The 21,856-nt window shown below is 39.8% G+C and overlaps 1 long non-coding RNA gene across 1 annotated transcript; it reads right to left on the bottom strand.

The window, feature by feature from the left end:
* On the bottom strand, positions 1–21,642 carry LOC115347384. Its single transcript, XR_003925475.1, has 3 exons — positions 21,522–21,642; positions 12,869–12,991; positions 1–2,832 (listed from the first exon to the last, which is right to left on the bottom strand). It is a non-coding gene; the product is annotated as an uncharacterized LOC115347384 (long non-coding RNA).
* Positions 21,643–21,856: the final 214 nt, after the last annotated feature.

Below are 21,856 nucleotides of genomic sequence, written 5' to 3'. Positions count from 1 at the left end.
CCCCTCCTCGCGCTCACACACACACAAAAAAAAGACGTTTTATTCACTTTCAGTATGATTTATTGCCTTATGTTGCATCATGTTACAAAATGTCATATGCACTATGCTCCAGCGCACAAGACATAGCAAGATAAAATTTGATTTGACACCTGCGTAATGAATGTGAAAGACAAGTCTTCCTAAGTCAGAAGTGTATTTTAAAAGAACATTTCTATCACGATGAATGACAAAACTGGGGGGGCTTCCTCTCTCCCTCTTCCCTCTCTCCCTCCTCTTCCCTTTCTTCCTCCCTCTCTCTCTGTCTCTCCCTCTCCCTCCATCCCTCTTCAACAAGCTTGTTTCCCAAAGTAAAACTAGTGACAGAGCTCTCCCTGGTCTTTCTACTTTACATTTCCATCTGGTGCAGCATGAGTGCAAACCGAGTGAAGAGTATCCTTGTAGGCAAGCGTAGCCATTTTATACTCGCTCTTGGACCGACAAATAAGCTGCTCGAAGGTCAGTAGGATGCTGTTCAGTGGCATGGGTGGAAAGAGGCTGGCATTTCAGTCTGATTTTTTTGCACAGACAACCGTATTATAGAACTCATCACAAATTAATGCCGTATTTGCCCTATCTACTATCCCATCATTCATGCTTACACCCGATAACCTTTTTCAGAACTGAGGTGCATCAGAGGCTGGATTACTTTAAGAGCTATTACAGGCAGAATGGGCCATTGGATTATCAAATATGACCTCTGCATCACAGTCGTCTTAATTAAGCTGAAATACCTTAGGTAGGGCATATATTTTAATCTATGGAATGCTGAAGAGTGTACCTCAATCAGGCATCAGTTACCTAGTTCACCTGAAAAGGCAAAGAACTGATGATCTAAAATGAGGTCAGGAATCCTGGCAGTCAAATCAGAAGAGCAAAAAATCCACTTGATGCTATCAGTCCTGACCTCCACAAAATCCATTCCTTAACTATATACATATATACCTATACCTTAAAGTGATCCTGCTGAAGATACCCTGCCTAACAGTTTCTGTTCCCAGTCAGAGCACTGCCTCTTCTATGCAGTGTCCAGCATGATCAGTCTCAAAGGCCACTCTCTGGCACCTGGGAGACACCTGGGAAACATTCCGTAAAGGTAATAGCTGTATCAGGAAAAGGTATCTTCCTGCCCCAACAAATAGCCAGTCAAAGCCCTGGAACAATAGGCCAGGTACCCAGAAGTAGGAATAAACAGAGAAAATTAGTTCAGAGCCCTGATCTAGAATGTTTACTTTTTCAACTTACTTAAAAAAAAATCTGATCGTTCATTAAAATACATCAAACCACAAAATTCTATACACCTGCTCATGGGTGTGAAATTTTTTTTTTTATAAGTGAGTTCAAAATTAGATTTTACATTATCATCAATCATCATGGCAAAGGGCAGGGGATCAGATTTTCTGCTACATGAGTAAATTTCCGTGGCAGTTTTGCAATGCAGCATTGTGTATATAAATAGTGAGTTAAACCCATACAGGTTCCATGCATGGTAAGTACTGTACCTAGATATTCAGTCTCTTTCTGAACCAATAAAACATTTACCTCTCAAAGTTTTACCAAGTGCAAAAGAGAAAAATGCTTGAGACTTACGGTTTACAAAATCCCTATTAAAAACAAATGCCTGTAATATATCACTGGATGCTTTTGAGTTATTTTGAGGATTAGTTAATATGGCACGGTATCTAATGGAAATTCCATTGTATGATCACTCTAATGCATTTGTCATTTTGTTCAGTTATTTCCTGGTAAAGCATGAAGTAGAATATCTCTATTTGATAGCTGTTTGAGTATTGCATATGCTGGGGACAAGCAAGGAAGAAAGATGCTCTGTCACCTCCTGTCCCCTAATAAGGCAGCCACGGTGGGGCTGCAGTGGTCACCAGTGCAGTCAGAGACCCCAGACCTCTTTTTCCCCATCAGGAAAGCACTAGCAACATCTGCGCTCTTTGCCCGAGGTATGCTTACTGCTTTTCAGCCTTACAAGCTGGTGTACTTGCATTGGATTTCCCACATCCGGGTTTTATACCAGATGTGAACAAATCAATATGCGGCACGCACTGGAATTTGAAATACTCTACGTGAGTAAATTTGAGAAGCTTTCTGTGTCTCACGCTACTGCAAAGCTACTGCTTTGACAAACGTCTTGCTCTTGTACCGTGCAACACGCTAACTAGCATGGGATGCTATTTTCAAGGCCACTCTTACTGTCTAAATAGAGCAGAAGGAGCAGCTGCATTTGTGATACTTCTTTTCTTCACAGGAGTGGGGTTTCTGTAGGGGAAAGGTTTGAAGTTTGGTGTAGATATGAATTTAGTCAGGGCTGCAATACATACTTTGTCAAATTACCAGCTCAACCCAAGGTTTTCATGGAACTATAACTTTCTCCATTACCCTTGGGAGTTTAAAAAAAGAGCATAATTGCTGTTTCAAGTGTCTTCAGACCAAACAAAGCATGTGTTCAATCTTCCACTGACAGCCTAAGCCAAATGATCCAGATCCACTCACGTGTACCTACTGCCGCCAGCTGTTTGTGACCAACATGCTCTAAGGACGTCGGGACACTCGTGAAGGGAAAGGGTCCATCATCTTCAGCAGAGCCAGAGCTCGGCTGCATACAGTCACAGTGGAGCCAGAGGCAACTCCAGAGTTTTTAAGACACTTTTGTCTTCTTCTGACCTTGGGGCTGATGGGAACCAACCCAATCCACGGAAGGATTTTGAACAGCTTCAGGGTCAGTTTAAATTGTCTTGAAGAGCGTGAGCCTCACGGGAGTGCAAAGCTGGACACAAAGTCTTGCTGCAAGAAAGGACACTTGATCAGATTTCTCCAGAAATAGATGCTCTTGGGCAAACGTTTCCTGGAATGATCTGAACCTCTCTCTACTGCAGCATTTAGCAAGCTTGCGTTACAAAGGACTGTCATGAAGGGACCCTTAACAGCCTTCCTCTCTTCAAAACCTCAGGCACAATTCACCACCCAGCCTGCTTTGTGAATAAGGTCCAAATATGTTGTTTATTTTATTTTACAGTAAATATTTATACAGCACTCCACATGGGTATCTACACTTTTATTTTTGATTTTTCTGGGAAAAAAAAAAAACGAGGGAAAAAAAATGCTCCCTGCTTCAATGTCATGGGAAAACATGTGGAAATGTAAACCTGCTGTAGGAAGCAGGCACAGTGGGAGCTGTAATGGGAAAAAGGCAGGCATGGTTTATCAGCAGAATATGTAACATATACTGAACATCCGGCTTCCCAAGTAAGTTGTTAACAGTGCTCAATACAAATGTTTCTCTTTAAATAATCAGATGTTCCTCTTTTTTTTTCAATAGCTGCAGTATGGTAAAACTGGTGCCATAAAGTCATTGCAAGAGACAGCAAACAACTTTGTTATCATAATAGGCTTTTTTTCCTCCTTCTTTTTTAAACAATGGCTCTAGCAGGTGGCATGTGGCTGAGACCGGGTCTATCACCATCTCCAGGGTGCCAAGACGTCCCTCAAAGTTTCTGTGGGAGGAATTTGTTGGTGGGATTTGGATTGTAAAGGCACGTGAGCATCTGCTGCCTGCTCAGTCTCATTACCATTGACACAATTAGCTCCTGCAGCTCTCGGCCCGGCAGCCAGAGTGGGGACTCAATTTTCTTGCCTCTCTGACAATGCTCATTACCATTCATCTGAACCTACGGGTTCCTCTGCCTCCGAGTCCGGGCCAAGGGACTATGAAAACAGATCACACAGAGAAACACTCAGGGAAGGAAGAGCAAATTGACATAATAGCTACTAACAGCCTAAATCAACTGCCTTGCATACAGCACCACCAAGAAACTTTCCGTATTCATATAAGGAATTCCCCTTCTGTGTAAGTCACCCTATTCCTGAAAACCACGTTCTATGGTTTTATGCTATCATATGCTTTCTGTGAGTAGCTTATAACGTTTTTCTGTGATTCAGGAGATATTACGCAGCCTTACTATTGTCCTTCCATACTCCCAACAACTTGCAAAGTTCTGACAAACTTTCCTTTTCTTTTTTGCTTTATGTACAGGAAAAGTCCATTTTCCACCTTTGTGTTAATTTGGAAACCAGACTAAAAAGTGAGATTTTTGCTCCTTATGGTATCACGGAAAGTAAGAGTTTATCGACATCTTCCTCTGGCAGCCATAGCCTAAACAAAATGTTAACACATATCTGCAGATAAAGACTTCACATTCCTCTAAGTGTACTCACCCCACATAAAGCTGCAATTATTTTACATTTCCTTACAATAGATGCTGCATAATTCCCCCTTGCTGGCCTTATGTCCTTTTACTGCTACAAAGAACTCTTAGCCCATAAATGGAAAATTAGAGAAGTCCCACATTTTTCAAATAAATCACTCGGCTAAAAGCAGAGAGGAGGGGAAGGACAAAGAGGGAGAGAATTTAAACCGATCTATCTCCTGAATATACGTCAAGGATCTCTGTCTTTGAACAAAGAAAACAGAAGGGCTTCAAGGTCTGAATCTGCAATAATCTTGTGGTTTTCGAACATTGCATAGATAGCGAGTTGTGGCCTTACTGAAGGATGTTAGATTAAAGTAGAAATATATTTACCGCAACATGTCTTTCCTGAGACTCAGCCTTTACTAGGTCTTTGTAACACAGGAGGATGGAAAATTTCACCTACAGCAGGCACAAGGCAGGGGCATGACATTTGCTTTCAGATGTTTTTAAAACTCAAGCAAGTGTTATTGTTTCCATAAATCATTACTATAGGTTTATTTTCCTCAACCCCCTCGCTGTCTTGTTAGACAAAACATGAGCTGGGCACCATCATCACTCAGGGCTAAAAAGAAAGAAATGGTGGCATTTTAGTGAGCTTCCCCAAATGATGACTGTGACGGTTTTAATCCCAGATTCCGGGCAGCGCGGTAGCTGTGCGAGCCTGGAGCGGTGCGGAGAGGAGGGACGAGGGCCATCCCCCGCACCCATGTCCAGAGCCCAGGCTTGTTTGCAGAACTGCCCCAATTCCCCTGGCTTTGTCATGGAAATGCGAACGCTGAAAGAAGAGTCTATTATGTCAAATTACAAATTATATTATAGGGTTTTAAGTAATTGTTTGCTGACTGTTGTCATGCACATGTGGTTTGTTGGAAGTTGATGTAATCGTTCTGGCAAATTTCCACCAGCAAGAATCAGCTAGGGTGAACTCTTAAATCAGCTGCTGGGGGGGGTTCACATCGTGCAATTAATGGGTGAAAGACTAACACAGACACCCTTCAAAGTTAATTTACGCAGACCCATTTTAGAAGTACTGCATTATGTCTTAACTGTATGAAATGTATTGTGGACATATTAGCATTCACAAAATTCATTAGAAACCCATTAGGTCAAATGGAAGAGTTCTGTTGCTTTTGTATTATAAAATTTAACTTTTTTATGGCCAGCAAAAAGGTGTAAAGTGTATAAGAAATAAAGCAAAAATATGTGCTCTGTTTTTCCGGAGCCATTTGAGTAAAGCTTTCGTCCATCAGAAAGATTTTTGTTTCAATCAGACATCAATTAAAATAAATATGCAAGATTATTCCAAAATAACCTTAACTCACTGGAATGCATTCTCTCACCAGGCTACATAAATATGGGTACACCCACATTTTTTCCCTAATTCTGTGGTCCAAAACATCTATGACAGATCCTGGAACACTTCAGTATGATGTAATGAGGCAGCTGGCATTTCTTTTTCATAAATTCACTAAAACAATAAATAGTAATACTACCGTGACTGGAATTTAAAGCATAAACTGACACACTTAATTTCCAAATATAGCTGTGTAGACTTTTCATTGAAATAAATTCTAGGGGTTATACATATACACACATATGTATGTATATTTATGTGTTTACATATGTATAACATTTTTAGAGAAACAAGAACAACTTTGTAATGAATCTCGATAAGCTGCTTTTGCAGTTTTCAAGTATTTATAATTGTTGTTCGTGGGGGCCTTTTCTTAGGGCATCCGTGCTATTAAGATACGGGTCTTTTGTTTTGTCCTTCCACAGACTTCTATCACAAAATGAAGCTATTAAGCAAATGCAGAATAAATCAAGCACACATGGTACAGCATATGGATAATTTCCATTAAAGAAGTTCAATATATAGATAAAAGGAAAACTTGATAAAAATAAATGGCAGAGTCTAAGTGGATTTGGTATATTGCTATCGGGATTAAGTGTTACACAAGTTAAGCTCCATGGCAATGTTTAGTATTATTGCTAGGAACTTCTCCTAGCCATCCTGTATTCTTTAAATGCTAATTTTTTATATAGCTTCTATAACATAATTCAAATCTTTTTTTTTTAGTACCTTGGTAAAGAAATGGTTCAACAGCTAACAATAAAAATCCCTCACAACTTGAATTCTAAAAGCTATAACATCAAGTGATAAATGCACAAAGCATGTATTAAGAAAACCTCAGTGTTTTGACAAGTTTGATGTTTTTTGTTGTTAGCTTTGTTTTATGATCACTTCAGACAAAACACCTGCACTAGTTTTAAACCAGTTAAGTAATATGTTACCTGTCATATGTGCTGTGAAAGCTCACAGTGTGTATTTCCCCAGGTCTGCTGTGGTTTGAAACTAAACCAGGGTGCTTTCTTTTTCAATTGTGGACAGCTTTTTCTTAAATAATTATTATTTTCATTTAGGGATCACATCAGCTCATTTAGGGATGTCAAAGAACCTTTTCTTAAGCTGACTTTAACACCAGCTTATGTTTACAGCTAATGAAGATAAACTCCCACCTCTTTGTTGATCTGAGCCTGAGAAGGATGAAGTCTCTTGACTCGGGTATCTGTGTGAACAGATGAGTTAATGGTTTAATTTCAGCAAAGTGCGTATCACTGCATCCAGATCGAGTTTAAAGGAAACTCATAGATCATACGGATGTCCCACATCTGCAGCGAATAATATTTTAAGGGTTTCATTTTGGAAGTTAGAGTTTATCTATCCTCTCAACTAAGTTCTGTTCATATTCTCTTTGTGCCATCCATCCAAGTCAAACAGCATTCAACCACGAAAAGCAGTTGATCCGTTAGTAATTCAGCATGGTTATGATCCATAACTAGTCCTTCGAGCAGACGTTATTCTCATAACTCCTCCTCAAGCTTCGTTTCAGTTTATTAGTGTCTGATGGCTCAACATGGTTTGATTTGCTTGTGACATTAGGGAGCTCGGTGGACTGTCTCTGGCTTTGGCGGATGACAAGGGCCATCTCCTTTTTACCCTTCAGTTAACTGGAGTGAGATGAAAACCTGGAGGCTGCAGAAGGAAGTACTGGGTTTCTGGTTTACCTGGATTGTATGTATTAACTGACCTGATTGCCTCTGTAAAGTCCGCCTCTCAAAATATCTGCTAGTGGGCCAAATTCTGCTGTCACCAGCGAGTGCCTGGGCAGCACAAGTCCCTCCTTTCAACAGGATTAAAAGAAGGAGATAAACTCTCTTTCAGTATATGACTCCTGACGCGGGCCACATTCACCTCTCACTTGTCATAAGCAACTGTAACTGAAGGGAACTCCATTTTTTATAAATCGATTTATTTCCTTGAACCACAAAATAGGTGTTTGCACTCTAAGAGCAATAACCCACCTAAAAAAAGAAAAATGTCTTGTCACCGAAGTAAAAAAGGGAAAAACCCCTGAACCTATATAAGCCCCATCCATATGGCAATGAGACTGAAATGATTGACCTCTGTTCTCAGCTGAGCTATATCCATAGTCGTATGATTCACACATTTACGAAATCAGAAGGACACTTCAGAGATATTTCCCTTTGAAAATTACTAGCTCTGATCTCTTTTACCAGGTTTAATTTATGGTGCCCCAAAATCACAACAGAAAAATGGTTACTTTTTTTTAACAGATCTTCCACAATGGAAGAATTGTGAAATGAGTTTCATGGAGCTGAGCACCATGGAGATTATCAGGTTTGTCATTGTATGTATACACAAATAGTGAGAGACAGAGAGAGGAGAAGGAGCGAGCGCACTTATCTGACATCTCATCATCAGTATTTTGCAGGGCAACCAACCTACTGTAAAATCTATTGGCAAAATATAATAATTTTATCATTTATGGATTTTATTACATGTGCTTTCTTCCTAACATTGTAAAACCGTGAAAGCCTGGTGTATTTTGAATCAAACGCATACACTGCATATTTAAAGTAAGAATCATAACTACCCCAAGAGGAAAAAAAAAAAAAGTCAGCCTTGAACTAAAGACCTATATAAATTTGCATATGAATCCTATAAAGTCAGCCTGACTTTGCTAACAGACAAGTGCTATTATGTTGTCTTTGTCCCATCCTTCCTACCAAAAGTTCCCCCAAAAGTTACTTTTTCGTTAAAAACTAAAAAAAATACTACATTATAGCAGTTTTCAGTTCTCAGGCTCCCAGTTGGTATGTCTACCTTACTACATGGCACATACCATTTCTAAAGCTGACTCTGTGTTATTATGCAAAATTGCTCTCACAGTATTTGTACCACTTATTACAGTGGGGAGGGACTGACAAACAAATCCAAGCCTGCAAACATGCAGCCTTACAGTTATCTCTCAGTCCTAAGTGTTTTCCCTGATGGGGCCTTGCTTCTGAATGCTGTATGCTGCATAAGGCAAGTAGAGTGCGCATATTTGGCAACTGATATGATCTGAGATAGCTCCCAAAATTGATGGTTGAGTTGGTTCTGGCAGCAGTTTTTTCTGCTTTATCGAGTTAATACTGAAGTGTCTGATACACTCAGTTATCACCTAACAATCAAAGAAAATTGTCCTTAAGATATCTGTTTCTGTAACTAATCAAATCGTGAAAGAAATAGGATTACCTTTATTTGTTTGGCTTATGGTTTGTACAGGTTAAACAGTCCCTAAGAAGGAATACTTCTTTCCCAACTAACTAGACTTTTTTTCCTATCCCGCATGAATTTCCCCATATCCTTTTAAGTATAAAAAATTAGTAAAGCCACTGACCATTCCCTGAGCCAATCTCTTTTGCTAAATTACTTCAGTGAATCACAGCCTGTTACGTGGCTTATAGGGTTGTTACGGCACACAAATGCTACAAGCAATTACTATGGCAGTAACAGAGAATACCTACATAGCTAGATATGGACATCTACCTTGGTATGGAAAATCCATATGAAAAATCTATATATCAATCTTGTCTTTGAGATTTGAGGAAAATTTTTTTTCCTTTTCCCATCATTATCACTGTATTTAATCTAGATGCCTTACTCTAATTTTTTGCTTTATGAGATGAGTTGCTTTTGCTGCTTCTCTGCTGCTCATTGTCATATGTTTCCTGAGACAGCTTAAAAGTAGTTTATATGTGTGAATACATACATCTATACACATACACCTTTCTAAAATTAAATAGATTCTTGATTGTTCCACAGAACTACTTCCATTCAAAGTGGGCGCCACACCTGGGGCTTTCTCACTTGTAATTTTGTTAGCGAAAAGGGGAATAGATCCTTTGGTAAAATGGGTAATTTCTGCAGAGGGCTTTAGCAAGTCTAAAACTTTGATCTTGGTATCATACTTATGGGAAGTGAAGAGAGAACGGAGCGCTGCAGTCCTGTTTTGTCTACTGTCTTTATAGCTACACAGGGAATTTGCTGTGCTCTGAATTCAGTGTACCTTTTTCAGGGCCAGCTGACAGGCAAATATAATCCTCAGAGTATAAACAGCAGAAAAAAAAAGACTTGACAAAGGTACTGAGAAAGGATGTAATTTTTCATGGCCCTGCACAGAGGAGCAGGGTGATTCTGCTGATGCAGAGGACCATATGCTGGGAGCCAGGACACGTGGGGCTCATTAATTCCCATCCGAGTTATGAAAGTTTGAAGCAGGAAAGAGCAAGGTTTGAGCAGTGAAACATTTGGGAAGAGCCCACAAGTCAAGAAAATACCTTATTCGAAAGTTTTTTGCTTTGTCAATTAGTGTTGCAAGAAAAGGAAAAGGGGGAAAGGAGGGAAAAAGAGGGGGAAAAGGGGAAAAGGGGGGAAGAGCGGGAAGAGGGGGGAAAGGGGGGGAAAGGGGGGAAAGGGGGAAAGGGGGAAAGGGGGAAAGGAGGGAAGAGGGAGCAAAAGGGGGGGAAGGGGGGAAGGGGGGAAGAGGGAGCAAAAGGGGGGGAAGGGGAAAGGGGGGGAAAGGGGGAAAGGGGGGAAAGGGGGAAAGGAGGGGAAAGGGGGAAAGGGGGAAAGGGGGAAAGGGGGGAAAGGGGGGGGAAAGGGGGGGGGGGGGGGGGGGGGGGAAAGGGGGAAGAGGGAGCAAAAGGGGGGAAAGGGGAAAGGGGGAAAGGGGGAAGGGGGGGAAAGGAGGGAAGAGGGAGCAAAAGGGGGGGAAGGGGGAAGGGGGAGGGGGAAAGGGGGGGAAGAGGGAGCAAAAGGGGGGGAAAGGGGGAAAAGGGGGATGGGGGAAGGGGAAAGGGGGAAAAGGGGGGAAGGAAGGGAAAGGGGGGAAAAGGGGGAAGGGGAAAAGGGGGGGGAAAGGGGGAAAGGGGGAAAGGGGGAAAAGGGGGAAAGGGGGAAAAGGGGGAAGAGAGAAAGAGGGGGAAAAGGGGGAAGAGAGAAAGAGGGGGAAAGGGGGAAGAGAGAAAGAGGGGGAAAAGGGGGAAGAGAGAGAAGAGGGGGAAAAGGGGGAAGGGGAAGAGGGGAAAGAGGGGGAAAAGGGGGAAGGGGAAGAGAAAGGGGGAAAAGGGGGAAGGGGAAGAGAGAAAGAGGGGGAAAAGGGGGAAGGGGAAGAGGGGGGAAAAGGGGGAAGGGGAAAGAGGGGGGAAAAAGGGGGAAGGGGAAGAGGGGGGAAAAGGGGGAAGGGGGAAAGAGGGGGGAAAAAGGGGGAAGGGGGAAAGAGGGGGGAAAAGGGGGAAGGGGGAAAGAGGGGGGAAGGGGAAAGAGGGGGGAAGGGGAAAGAGGGGGAGGGGAAAGAGGGGGGAGGGGAAAGAGGGGGAGGGGAAAGAGGGGGAAGGGAAAGAGGGGGAGGGGAAAGAGGGGGGAAGGGAAAGAGGGGGGAAGGGAAAGAGGGGGGAAGGGAAAGAGGGGGGAGGGGGAAAGGAGGGAAAGGGGGGAAAGGAGGGGAAAGGGGAGAAAAGGGGGGAAAAGGGGAGAAAAGGGGGGAAAAAGGGGGGAAGGGGGGAAGGGGGAGAAAAGGGGGGAAGGGGGAGAAAAGGGGGGAAAAGGGGGAGAGAAAAAGGGGGAAGGGGGAAAGGGGGAAAAGGGGAGAAAAAGGGGAGAAAAGGGGGGAAAAGGGGAGAAAAAGGGGAGGAAAAGGGGAGAAAAAGGGGAGAAAAGGGGAGAAAGGGGGAGAAAGGGGGGGAAAAGGGGCAAAGGGAAAAAGGAAAGGAAGTAAGTTTACCCAGTCTAAATGTATTTTGTTAACAGCATAAAATTCTTCTTCAAAAGATTGAAAAATCTTCACTACTTGGAGGTTAAATCTATTAGAGCATATGAATCATGTCATATTTCTTGTACAGGGATCTGCCCATGACGTAAGAATTATTTGTAGATTATATCAAGGTTCATCTTTCATTTGCATGGGGAAACGTGTCTATAGGTATATGTGCATATATGTATACATATGTATATACATATATATTATATACATACAAATAAAATTTGCCTTTCAAGTGGGAGACATTTCAGGTCTTCATCTCAGGAAGGATGAGTAAAGTCATGAAGTTAAGATATTCATAGAAATACAGATGCTTAAATGTTTTAGTATGGAGTCTAGTCTTGATCAGAAAATGTTTTCAGAACCAACACATCGACATAAAAAAAAAAAATCAGACTTGATAAGTCAGCGTTTTTTAAAAATATATATCATTACACTACTCCTGAATCACTGCATTTATGAGCAGCAGAAAACCAGGGAACGAGTTTCAACTGGAGCAAGTTTAGAGCCAAACGGAAACAAATGCCATAGTGTGGAAATAGCTTCAATGCCAAAATGCCTCATGAGCTGGCTGCAGCCAAACAAGTACAAATGATCAAGAGAAATGAAGGACATTTAATGCGTCGGCAGCAGTAGCCAGTTCCCACCTCTTTAGTCCACGTAATGGTTAAACCTGGCAATGGACAGCTGTGTTGCAAAGCTTATACTGCATAGGAAAAAAATCCTCAAAGCGGCCCAATGTCTTCTTGGCCAGCCTGATGTTTGTCTTTGGAGTGATCCGCTTGTGAAAACTCCCATTACTTAAATACCAGCTCAGTCTTTGTAGCTCAATTATAATAATTGATTCCTTTTAAAATGAAAACAGGAGGGTTTTTTTCCTGCATTTATAAAAGCTTTACTTTTGAAAAATCAATTATTTATACTCCAGATCAATTCCAAAAAAACATTTTCATTATTATGATTCAAAACTAATTCCCACAACACAGCTGAATCTTGTTCACGCTGCCCAGGTGCTTGGAGCCTCGCAGTGGCACTTCTATAGCCTTTTAGAAAGCTTGCTTTTTGCTAATTATATTTTTGTTAAACCTAATGAAGTATGACCTAATTTCTTTATATACGTGGATGTATTTAACCTCAAGGAATAAGTTGCCTGAAAGAAAATCACTCTGCACATCTCCTTGACAAAAATGTGAATTCAATAAGATTTCAATTCCATCACTTGCACAGCCCAGCCAAAAACCCACTTGGGGTCTGATGGTGAAGAAGGATTCAAATGTCCCTCAATATTGTACACATGTAAGTACCTCATTTACACAGAAGTCACATACGTATATTTTTGCTATACTTTTCAAATTCAACTTTTCAACGACACCTTATTGATTTGTAAAAGAGGTATCTGACCTGAAAATCCACTTTGTTTCTATGTGGATGAGATGAATGGCAGATTAAAAAGCAATAATTTCCTCAGAGAAAAACATGCAGCGAGTGGAGGACTTCTGGATTTGAAAACCTTTATTTTACTTCCTAGAAAAAAAGAAAAAGAGAGAAATTATGAGAAAATGAAAAAATATAATAGATACGAACAAAAAGTAGGATTTGAAATACATTGCTGGAATTGATTGCATTTGAAGTTGTTACATTCAGTTGGAGCCTGTCCAAAAATACTGATTTACTGACTGAATCATAAGTAAGTATGATCTTAACTCTTTGCGTTCAGTTGTGTTATAAAACATCTTCTCAGCAAAACCTTGCTAGGTGAAATTTCATGGTGAATTATTTTCATTATTGTGGAAAATCAAAACAAATGTCAGTAATAAATAATAATAATTATTGTAATAATTATTATTACTTCAGTTGTTTCATTATATAAAAACTACTGTATTGACCTGACAATTTTGATTTTACTCATGCAAACTCCTGACACAGTTGCTTGACTGAACATAAATGTTATTTCTGAACATTGCATACTCTTCCTCACCTAAACCACACTTATTTTGTGGTTCTGCAATTTTGCAAATTTGCTAACAAAAAGATAATCCATTACGATTACCCTTTTTGTAGATATGTATATATGAATAGGTGTATACACATAGACACACACATATATAATCAACACTATATTTAAATTAATTTTTTAAAAGTTACATTTTTAAATTACAATGAAGCCAATAAAGCTACATTTGTTTTGTAAGCTATTTTTCATTATTTTTTTAAGGAACTCCAATTTTGTCACTGGCAAACAGAAGAAGCTGTCATTTTTCTTTTCAAATGTTTATGCCCAAATTTTGCTCAGAAATCTCATGATTTTCTTCTAGCAGTCCCCAGGAACAGCATACAGTTTCCAAACAGTTATGAAAGGATGTGACCTCAATGGCAGATCAGATCCAAGGGCTATTTTCTTAGATGTTATTGTGCCTATATTTGTATGCGGAAAGGCTAAGTTCATTCATCCAGTCAGGTGGACACCTGTGACAAAATATGTCCTGAATGTAACAATTTTGTCTATGTCAGAAACTTCTGCATATGGCATATAGGTGTATAAAAATGTGCTTTTTGCACACTGAGCTGTATTCCATAAGGGCCTCCTGGAGGGAACAGCCATTTTATATTTGGGTTGGGTTCACCTCATTGCAGACAGATGCGTACTGTGGCATCTTACAGGAAATTTTTCCTTGTTATTTCTTCTCTGTTTAGCAAAAGTAAAAGACATTTGGGCTAGAAAGGTATACACCACTCATGGGATTTGAAAGCTTATAAAAGTATGAAAGAAATTTCCGTTCGCATTCTGGACACAGTGGCACAGCTGTGAAAAATGTTTCAGTGGTAGGAATGTGTTTAGTATCCAAAGCTGCAGGGGATGTGCTTATTCTATATGAGTACAACTGGGTAGGAAAGGAATATTGTCCTAGATTTGCAAATCAAATTGAATACACAGCTTAGTGCGATTAAATAGCGTCTCTGAAATTTCATTAAATAAAATAATTAAAATGGCATATAAAGTCTGGCTTGCAAATGACCTTATCTCAGCCTGGAGAACTGGTGTTAGGTTTATAAACGCGCATGGACATTTTGATTAGGAAACAATCTTTGAAACAGCAGTTCAGGACACTTAGGTATCACTAAGAAATCATCCAATCCTTCCTGGAAATTTCAGAAGTGAAAGCAAGTCTGGGTGTAAGTTCAAAGCCCTTACAGCCTGTTAGAGCTGCTTTAGGGTGAAATTTGGATAAGATCTTGAATCGCCAAGCCGCAAAGCAGAGAAAGCTGTTTGTGCTGCTGAGCTGATGGGCTCAGCTCGATTCAGGAGCCGGGATTTGAGCTCACCAGTTGCTGTGCCCTTTTTAACCTCAGAGAAAGACCTCGGCCCCTTCCCCTTTGCCCTCTGGCTCGCAGAGCCGTTCTCCGGTCGCAATCAGAGGAGGCAAAAGGCCAAGTGGAAAAGGGAAGGAAGAAAAAGAAAGAGTGGACAGAAGAACCTTTCCAAGTGCACGCAGCTCTCCTACAGCCTGTTTGACATATCTCAGTGGAGTGTGCACTGTAGGAAAAAAAACATGTCACTGCTCTAAAACTGTCTTTTCTAATTCAGTGCATCCATGTATTGTTATAAATCAGTTTCCCAGTCACTGAAAGATACAGAGACAAGAGAACAACTTTGACTGTTAGCTATCAACTCAGATAATGAAAACTTTCTTTCAGCATTAAGCCGCCAGCGTATGAAAAAAGGCTAAAAATATAAATTAATGCCTGCATGTTTTGCCATGGAAAGGGTTCCCTCTACTCATGTGCCTACATGCTCATAGGAGTCAGGCATTTCCATTCATCCCAGTTCTGGGGTTTTAAGGGGAGTTTTAAAAGGACCTGGAAGTCTGCGCTACAAATTGCAGCTGCTTACGTTTCCGTATTCTTAAATCCTAATTACAGTGTTGCTGACTGTCGAAGCTGTTGGACAGTCAAGGATCCAAGCTGCCGTGCTTGAGGTTAATTCATTACGATTTTGTTAGAGGTTAACATAGAAACATATTGATACCACTGTATACCTTGCACTCGAGAGACTTATTTCACAACCAGGTCCTTTGAAATATATGTACACATACACACATTTCTGCAGGTACACTGGCAATTTTACTACAAACCTATGTTATGACGAACTAAAGATTGAGAAGATGAATAAGAAATAGCAAGATAATACTACTTGAATCACATTACTGGAATGCTGTACTTATCCCAAGATCAAACATATAAACCAAGGAAATTTTGAATGAGTCGAGCGGGTGTTTATTGACTCAGAGAAATGCTTCCTTCTTACATGTACCTCACCACGGTAGGTAGTCTGCTGTAAATTCTTGATCTTTCTGGATAAAGAGTTAGGAGCATTAAGAATATATATGATCCACCAGCCTCACTTTGTCACAATAAACAAAATGCTACCATCCATGAGCACCGCATGAAAACATAGATGCTGTCTTCATATTAGCATCTCTGCGTTTGACAGCAAAGATATATTTTGCCACATGACTAAGTCTCAGGGCAGACAGCTTATTTATATAGCTTTGGTTTACCAGTTTCCCTCATAAAGAATGAAACCTTTCTCTAAATGATAATCTTTTGACCTCTAACAGGCTAGTGATTTACAGAGCCGCAAAGACAACACACTGTATTTAAAAAGCTTTAAGACGCCATTTAAAGCTTTTATGGTGAAACCTTGCTTCTAATAATACACTTGCTGCTCTAAGTTCAGACAGTTTTCTGAATAAAGAAATATCTTTTATATGTTTTTAAATGAAAAATTTACTCATGTTAGAAATATATTTTACTCCAACCTATGAAAAACAGCTCAGAAAATATAGCTACGATTTTGTAGTAGCTGGTAGTAAAAGAATGAGCAGTGAGGGCAGAGCGGGAGGAGAGAGAGGCTGCAGGAGAAACCCCTGGATGTCTGATGGAAGACAAAATGACATCTTTGATGTAAAAGCACTCTAACAATGTAAACTAGAAGGATGATGTACATAACCATTCTAGTGTAATGGACATGATTTTCACTTGGACAGATAAGATGTTATTTAGATTCTGTCATGAAATATAAGTCTTCATTTTCTTTATACATTCAAGTAACTAGATTTTCCACTCAGCAAAGCAGCACAGTGAAGTAAGTCAAAGGCATAGCATCAGATGCTCAAAGTTTAAGCATCTTCTCTCTTGTGGGGCTGTGTTATACTTACTCTACTTAGACAGCTGGTTGTAGCAAATGCATTTCTAGGTGTCTCGATTGTGTAAGTCCTTTTCCTCACGATCATTTCTAGATAAAAACTGGCCTGTGCTCCTCCTGTTCATTAGCCTTGTGTGTTGGAATGGGGAGGAGGAAGCCGGACCTTACACGGACCAACCTCTTTGTGCTAGCAGCCAGCGCAAGCACTTCGTGTGTGTGTGTGTGTAAGGGAAGTCGGTTAAGATTGGAACAGCGTAAAGTCAAGAGTGGGTAATTCATTGCATGCAAATGTCAAGCTCTCTTTTCTAGATGGTTGAGAGCCTCATCCAAAGACCCTTAAAGTCAGGGGAAGTCTTGTCTGGCTCGAGTGTTATTCAGATCAGTCTAACAGAGAGGCTATCAGAGCGTTTTGTCATTACGTAATAACCATCTAGAAAGGATTTCTTTCACTTGCCCTTTTTCCTTTCCAAGGGAAGAGGTTATTTAGATTCTGTCAGGAAATGCAATGTTTCACTTTTTTATATATTAAAGTAACTAGATTTTCTACTCGTTGCATCACTTTATGAATAACAATCCTGGACATTTCCAGGACATGTTTTCTCCTCCAGCTGTCAAAATATTTAATGCTTTGAATGTTCGCAATTAGGCATTGCAGCTGAAAGTGCTACATTTTGTTTCTGCAGCTTTGGGAAGAAATGATACCTTCGTCCCACTGGGTCGTCTGATAGCAGATTTCTGCAAGCTTCTGGGATAAACTGTGGCTATATTCAGGGTACTCAAAGCCCTAAGTGCTGTGATTTTCAAAAACATACTGAGGAGCTCGGGCTATTAGTTTACCTTCCTCTGTTGGACATGTGGATTGAATTATCACTTTCAAGCTCCAGCTGTGTCTTTTGGGAACGGGATACCAACAGACGAAGAGAGGGAGAAATTCCTTGCCAGCTGGAAAGAAACGGTGGGCGCAGTCCTGGGGATTAGCAGTGTCTGAGCTCAAAACAAGAGAAGGTATGGAAAAGAGGAGAGCCTTCACCAAGATGTGGGGCATCTCCAGAGTGTGCATTATGGAAGAAAACAGTTCTGGGATGAGGGGAGCAGGAGAAGCAGACAGTGCTGCCTGGACCGTAGCTGTCTGGATGCTTCAGGTGACCAGCAGAAAGGGGTCCCAGGATCAATGTTTGAGGCCAGTGAAGAGTGAAGAGAAGAAGCTGGGGAAAATGCTGCAGGGGGATCAATTAGCAGCTGGCAGTACAGAAAAGAGAGAGAGAAATCCTTGGAAGCAGCAGAACAGAGGCAGCCACCTGGCAGGACAGAGGAAGAAAGGACCTGATGAGAAGCTGCAGCTTCTTCCTTTGCTTTCCTGACGATTTGAGCTCGAAGCAGCAGCACGCTTCTTGTGCAGATGCTTAAACAACATAAAAGCATACTGAAGTCAGCAGACTGCAAACCAGCCTAACAACATAGTATAATTTCTGTGTTCCTGCTAGAGCTGGCCAGGATGTTTTCAACTAATCATAGTTTTGGCAAAATATGCTGTTTCACCTAAATTAAGACAGTTACTGGAACCTGTTTGTCTCGACAAAACTCTAAATGAAAACCTGTCTGAAGACCAAGGTCATCCAGAAAATTTTGGCCACAGAAAGAACACCTGCTTCTGTTCTGTCCCATTTCTCAAAACATTTGAAAGATTTTGTTTTTATTTCACTTGCTTACCAAATGAAAGTAAATCACAACCCTCAAAAACTTTCACAAATAAGAATTTGTGAAGAAAAACAAAACAAATCCGGTTCCCAGGTCATAAAGACGAACTTTCAAACCCCTGTTTTATTCTAATCTATTCTCTCCCTCCCAATGCCGGGAAAGGAGCATCTGCGTAAATCAGCACTGTGTAGACATCGGTCAATATGTGGGTAAATGAGTCATGGAAAGGAGTAGTGAAAACAGGGCCACTCTCCTCTCTTCAGGTGAAAGACCTAATGAACAGCAGTGCATAAACTTGAAGAAGATTTTAAAAGTAAGATGGATTACACTTATGGAAGAGCTTCTGTAATTCATTTTCATATTGATTTATCAGTACATAATATTCATTTGGCTAACACTCACCTCATTTCCCTAGACATGCACTCACATTCAGCAGTACTTTTTCTGCCAAAGCTGAAAAATAATTAACCTCTCTGAGAGGGAAAGAACAAAAAAACTCTGGCCCTTAGTCTTTCATCTGGTTTGTGGGGCTTGTCGCAGCTTTATTTTAATGTATAGTTTTCTTCTTTTTATTTTGAGAATTTCACTGCTATGCCTGCTATCATCTATTGCTTTGGCAGTTGATTTCCTGATAATATTCAGTCAGAGAGTATATTCTTGATATGATCTGTATAACAAGATGTGTTAGATTTATTTTTTTAAAACCTTCCAATACTGTACTCATTATCCAAAACAGAGACATGAATCACAGGAAGAAGCATTTAAGAGAAGATTTTTTAGGTAAAACCTGATATTAAGTTGTATAGAATCAATAATGATTTATTTTCTAAATATTTCTTAAAAGAAAAGGGAATTAATCAGGTTTCTTGGCAGAAGCAAACAAAGTAATTTTACTGTGCAGTGATTTTTCACTAAACCAAAGAGAATTGGTAGAAATTTCAGAAATGCCTTAGCAAACTCTGAAGTTCCAGCTTTCAAAGGCAAGATTTTTGAAAGATGCTTAAATGTCCAATAATCTGAATGATTGCTGCAGGAAACTTTGAAAGTACACTGAAATCAATGAGTTGGGCACCTAGACACAATTGAAATACCAGCTGAGCTAAATATTTAGACATTTAATACCTTTAAAAAAAAATCTAGGCCTGACAGCTTCATCAATTATGAGAATACAAATTAGACCCCTAAATCATGCACATGCTTTTGATATGTTTACATACTATAATAGAATCAGATTAATTTCTGAATAATTAGATGAGTGGAGGACAGAAAGCAGATGTTATTGGTCTACTGTGATGTACGAAGTCAGAACTCCAATCCTCCCAGTGGACTGCTGTATGGGGGCAAATTCTTTAAATATAAGGACAAAGTCAGGAGGGCTAATACAAATGAGGAGCTGGAAAACAGACATGACTGCATCCAAAAAGGATACACTCCGAACTGTACGTGCTCAAATAGGAGTAACTGGAAAACCCTAAGATTCTTAAAGAATTGGTGCAAGAAAACCTTAGTGTTACAGCAAAGACTACAAATTTATCAGTCCAGGCTATAGGAATAATGCATGAGTAAGAAACATAAAATTTATATAAGATGGGGGAGGCAAATCCAGCTTTAGATGATATTGTGGTGAAGTAGAGAAAATGAGATTTTGATTATTTGGATGACAGGCATAATCCTGGAATTTACCTTTTTTAACAAAGTGAATTCAAAACAGAGAAGAAAGTTCAGTTCTCCTTAGCATCTCTTTCTGCAGATAACTTGTATTATTAATAAAAGACTAGATTATATTCCTCTGAAGAGAAAGAAAGACTACTGTATCCCAAAGAGATGTGTTATTAGAGCTGACACTTTCCCATATTACAGCAACTTTTGAGGCTTTTATTTCAGGAAAATGTAAAAGTAGGATTAAAGGATGATTCTGGAGACAGGAAAAAGGGATAAGCGGCATAAGGGAGAAGTCATGAGGAACTTCTCTTTTATGCAGCGTATTTTCTTTAACAATAATTTTTTTTTTTTTTTTCCATTTTCATTTGTGTAGTCAGCTGGTCAGCTATTTTCTTTCTGGAAAATCGGTATGTAAAGAATGAACAACGGAGCAAGAAAACCTTGAAAAAATTATACATTAGGGATTTTTTTAATCACGATACCATATATAAAGGAAATTATAAGCTGAATTTAGTAATAACAAAGTGATTTTTAGAAGAACAGTCATGTTTCATTAACTGCTACATTAGAGAGGACACTTGTAATGTCTCCATTTTTAACTTGCAAACATTACCAAACTCTAAATCCTGGCCCAACGAACTTTAATGCAAGGAATAAGGAGACACTCAAATACTGAATTATGTTCAGATTTAGATCAATATTGGCACTATTCTTTTCTTACAGTTGAAAAGGAAGATCTGAAGGTGAAAGTCCCCAGCTAGTGGGAAAAATGTAGATGAAAAAAATTCAAGACATTAGTCAAGGGGCATTGCAAGAATGGCTGATCAGCATCACTCTTTCATACTTAGTAATAAATACCCAAATTATGACGCGTACCATGGAATAGAGACATGTTGCATTTATATGAACGGCAAAAGTGTGCAAAAACTTGCATACGCACCATGGGTTACTAAGCATACCTCATACTGTTAGACCTGAACGCATACGTGGAGTTGTTCCCAGGTCCTCTCATCTACATTCTGAAATTCTGTACGTAGATAAGCAAACTATCAAGATAGACATTAACAGGAGCATTACAGAACAAAAGTAGGACGCTGGTGACAAAGAAATTTGATATTGTTGGGGAGGCAGAATTAATTCTTGTCTCAGTACTTCCAGAGAAAGCTAAAGTCACATCCTGAAGAATGCAAAGGTGAAATGTTAAAAGGTTTTATGATAATGCTAAAGCAGACAGACCATTAAAAGTATCTGAAGTTTGCAAGGCTTTATAAATTCAGCGTAAATCACAAGCCAGGACTGAGGAGAAAAGAACACAAGAACTTTTTGATACTTGCTTACTCCTTGATAGTCTGAATAACAATAAGTGCCCAAACAGGGTTAGCAATTTAGAACTGATATTTACAAAAAAAAAAATCCTAAATGAGTAGTGCAGACCGATGTACTTAATAACATTAAAGGAGAAATATCAATAAGAAATGAGATACTTACACGTAATTTAGAGCTATTTGAAATTGCTGAAGGCAGCATGGTTTCAGGAAATAAATTTTTCCTTCACTGGCATGCATTCTGGCCAGAGGGAAGAAGAATTGAGTTAGCCTGTGGGTAAAAGCAAAAGAGAATTTTAAGGAGGCTTTGAATTAGTCCTAATCTACAGTACGGCTTCCTCTCAAATTTGAAGCTCACAAATCATTGTGTTCTAGGCCAGGTTTGGGATAATTCCTTGGCAGATGAATGAAGTATTCAATGGGAATTTGTTTTGAAGTCAGCCATCCTAGCATGCTAGCAATTCAGCCAGCACTTCATCCTTACCAAAGACTTTTATT

This window comes from Aquila chrysaetos, chromosome 1 (assembly GCF_900496995.4).
Source record: "Aquila chrysaetos chrysaetos chromosome 1, bAquChr1.4, whole genome shotgun sequence".
In the NCBI taxonomy this organism is placed as follows: domain Eukaryota; kingdom Metazoa; phylum Chordata; class Aves; order Accipitriformes; family Accipitridae; genus Aquila; species Aquila chrysaetos.
Note: the sequence above shows the minus strand (reverse complement) of the source record. Positions and strands in the feature narration are given on the sequence as shown.